This window comes from Dipteris shenzhenensis, unplaced genomic scaffold (genome assembly GCF_047967505.1).
Source record: "Dipteris shenzhenensis isolate YYH24624 ecotype China unplaced genomic scaffold, Dip_SZ_1.0 scaf0342, whole genome shotgun sequence".
NCBI lineage: Eukaryota > Viridiplantae > Streptophyta > Polypodiopsida > Gleicheniales > Dipteridaceae > Dipteris > Dipteris shenzhenensis.
Window position 1 is genome coordinate 35,001 of NW_028239648.1, and position 4,342 is coordinate 39,342.

The window sequence follows — 4,342 nt, forward strand, 5'->3', positions numbered from 1 at the left end:
GGCTATCCGATGGTTATTGATCGCGTGTCGAAAACGTTCAGGTCGAAGTATGGCTTTAAGATCAAGTGATGAATTAATGGATGCTGCCAGAAATTCTGGTAGTGCTGTACGGAAGAAGGAGGAGACTCACAAGGTGGCAGAAGCTAATAAGGCTTTTGCCCATTTCCGTTAGTTCCGGGTTCGTTTCAATCCACAACCTCTTATTGGTGGATTGAAACCTTCTACTCCGGAGCGCAGGGTATTAGGAATCAAGATACGCCAGAAGCATATGGATAAGCAGAAATTAAATAATGGGAGAAAGAATATCCAAGTCATAGGGGAAATTTTGTCACTGGTATAGTACCTCATGAAAAAGAGAAAGACTAGTGTCGAATCGTAAAGTCCATAACATCATCGACATGATCAACATGATCGACATGACCAAAGTGATCGACGCAATCGACGCAATCAACATGATCGACATGATCGACATGACTAGAATGATCGACACAATCGACACAATCGACATGATCGACATGATTGGCACTGCCGCATCCCCGCGACTCCCACCATTCTCAACTATCTCCGCCTGGGGCGGACTACTCACCTCGGGGGGGGGGGGGATGTCAGGCAACGCCAGCAGATATTTATCCTGTATGTCCCTCACCTCGAATCGATGATTGAGTCGTAGTACATCTAAGGCAAAGCTGGCATCTCCCATGATGTACTCGAGGAGCCGAACTAACGTTGACTTTCCCGTGGTTTATGATAATAAAAGGGAAATGCGTCTGAAAGAGAGTCAAGGTTTGAAGAAGTATCGTGCGAAAACAAAGGGAAGTCTTCCCGTTTCTTCGGATATGCAATCAATATTAGATTAGTTGACACAGGTGGGATTCTGTGATATACTATGGATCAACAGGCTCATCAGCTTGGGTAATCACCAATCGTTTCGAAAACCAAAAATTACCACGACCGCAACTTTAGAAAGACGCGAAAGCGCAAGCCTATGGGGTCGTTCTGCGACTGGATCACCAGCACTGAAAACCGTCTTTACATCGGATGGTTCGGTGTCTTAATGATTCCCACCTTATTAACCGCAACCTCTGTATTCATCATTGCTTTCATCGCAGCTCCCCCTGTAGATATCGATGGTATTCGTGAGCCTGTCTCCGGTTCTTTGCTATACGGAAACAACATTATCTCCGGTGCTATCATTCCTACTTCTGCAGCTATCGGTTTACACTTCTACCCAATCTGGGAAGCAGCTTCGTTGATGAATGGCTATACAATGGTGGTCCTTACGAACTGATCGTTCTTCACTTCCTACTTGGTGTAGCTTGCTACATGGGTCGTGAGTGGGAACTTAGTTTCCGTTTAGGCATGCGTCCTTGGATTGCTGTTGCGTACTCAGCTCCCGTTGCAGCTGCTACCGCTGTGTTCCTGATCTACCCAATCGGTCAAGGAAGTTTCTCTGACGGTATGCCCCTAGGAATTTCTGGTACTTTCAACTTCATGATCGTTTTCAGGCTGAGCACAACATCCTTATGCATCCCTTCCACATGTTGGGTGTAGCTGGCGTATTCGGCGGCTCTCTATTCAGTGCTATGCATGGTTCTTTGGTAACTTCTAGTTTGATCAGAGAAACTACTGAGAATGAGTCTGCTAATGCAGGTTACAAGTTCGGTCAAGAGGAAGAGACCTACAACATCGTAGCTGGCTCACGGTTATTTTGGCCGTTTGATCTTCCAATATGCCAGCTTTAACAATTCTCGCTCTCTGCACTTCTTCTTAGCCGCTTGGCCCGTAGTAGGCATCTGGTTTACTGCCTTGGGTATCAGCACCATGGCATTCAACTTGAATGGTTTTAACTTCAACCAATCCGTGGTTGATAGCCAAGGTCGTGTTATTAACACCTGGGCTGATATCATCAACCGTGCTAACCTAGGTATGGGAAGTTATGCATGAACGTAACGCTCATAATTTCCTCTAGACTTAGCTTCTGTTGAAGCTCCTTCTGTAAACGGATAATACCTGTCTGGTCGTGCAGCATCACTAAATACCAAACCTCGCATAAGGTTTGGTATTTAATGGAGATTCGTCCGATGGAATGAATAGAAATAATAGTAATATCTCGCCATAATCTTACAATTATCAGTTTCCAATCTTGGATTCTGGGGAATCTTTGAAACACCCTTCTAGGATTACAGAGATGGGAATCAAAGATATTCTCATTCTGATTAGCGGAACGCTTGTAGTCCCGTACCCACTGGAATAGATTGAGAATACATTTTCACCTAACATATTTTCTTGTATTAATATATAGACGAATAATACGTACGCGCATCGAATGAATGACCCTAGTAGATCTTGTTCTCTCCCAGTTAAGAAAGCTGAATAGGGAAAGTAGGGGGCGGACGTAGCCAAGTGGATCAAGGCAATGGATTGTGGATCCATCACGCGCGGGTTCAATCCCCGTCGTTCGCCCATCAGGTTGGAGAACTCGTCTTTATTCACTCGGAATAAAATAAGTTGATGAGGAGATAGATAAGACATAGATAGGTTTCTTCAACAATTCGAGATTCCCGAGACAGCTTCAGGTAGGTACGAAATACACCCACAAATCACCACATCGAAGTACTCACTCCATTGGGCCTTGAATCTTTCGATATTATCTATATAATGGAATGTGAGAGGTGGGTAGTATCTACCACATATAGATAAAGTGAAGAGAGATCATGAGGTAAGAGAAGTGGGAGAAGAAAAAGTAAGAAGTCCAGATTTATTCTCTGAAGTTCCGAAGTTAGCAGAAACCGATGGATTCCACTACTCATTTGAATCATTGAAAAATCAAGATCTAGGGGAATTTCTAATTGGTCTATTCTCCCAGTTATGAACCCTCCATCAAATTATTTGACTTATGAATTCTGAGTTCAATCTTTTTACGGAATCTGCGCGATTCAATGAAGCGGGGTAATAGCGTGACTCCGGGAATCCTGATGTTACTAACAATACCAATTCCTATGCATCGTTCAGGTGAGAGAAATTTGATCGAAGGAGGTTCTATGATCTAGCGAAACTAATTAATAGAACTGGTGGAGTAGTAAAAAACCAGCAACAAATTCTGTTGAATCCTTCTATCCTCTTTCTCTATCAATAAGATGCTCACCTGCTGAAAAGGATAGAAAGGGAAAGACACGTAATTCTTACTATTCGGATTCAAACGGAAATATTTCCACAACTTCGACGAGGGAAGAACCGCAAGTTCCCATATATAGTGCGATGGATCCTTCGGTTTCAGATGGATGGAGGGTCCGGCTGATGAGGGATCCACTCCCCATCAAGAATATATCCAGAGATGTGACTGAGAGGATTGAAAATCACTGGGGGATAAGAATCTAGAAGATTCAAATGAGTTTTTTGAATTCTATATAAATGTGATACTTCGTAAGGATGACTGTTACTAAAATGATTCTGATTCGTTACTTCTCCGGAAAATCCATGACAAGCAAAGGGTTAAATGGCTACAAACAGCAACATTAAGAAGCGATTCCTTCATTCCCGTAATATCGGACTTTTGGGACAAAATGTTACTCGAATCCAAGGGATTCAGTAGATCGGCAGGGAGATGAATCACCGTTCTATTCGAGCGAAGGGTCTCTCCAATTTGTCTCTATTTCCACCCCAATAAGAATACAATGTCATCTCGTGATGGTGTATCCCTATCCTATAGCGATATAAGAGATTGGTTAAATTCCATTGACGAGGGGAGTTGGACACTATTCCGGGATTACGCCGATTTTTATATGTGGCATTCCTGTCACCAAAGTCCTTCTCCATGGAATAAGGATGAGCGCGAATTGAATCTAACGAGATCTCTCTTAGAAAAGAGATTTATCGAACTTTGATTATCTATCGGATAATCAATTACATCACTGAGGTACCAAGTATATTACTAGAAATTTCCTGTGGTTTCTCGAAGTATGTCTCCTCACAAATAGAGACATCTAGAGAATTGGAGGCTTTTCATAGCAACTCAAGGGATGAGTCTGATTCCAGAAATCAGAGGTTGGGAAGGAGATACCTATCGAAGATACTTGTTTATCTAGTTGAAGTGAGGAGAGAAATCCAGAATATGATTCAATGAAAAGATCTGGAAATGGCTTTGTAGGCAGTTACTCTCCGGAGAAAGAGCAATATCCACTGATGATTCTCCAGAGGCGGTGAGTCACGGCTTTTCAACAGAATCATCTATACATGAACTAGGTATGGGTCCCACCGCCGATGGAACTCCTATTAAGACATATTTGGCAGAAGAATGATATAAGAATTCCGTGTCTTTCGGTATCGGAAGAATATCTCATTT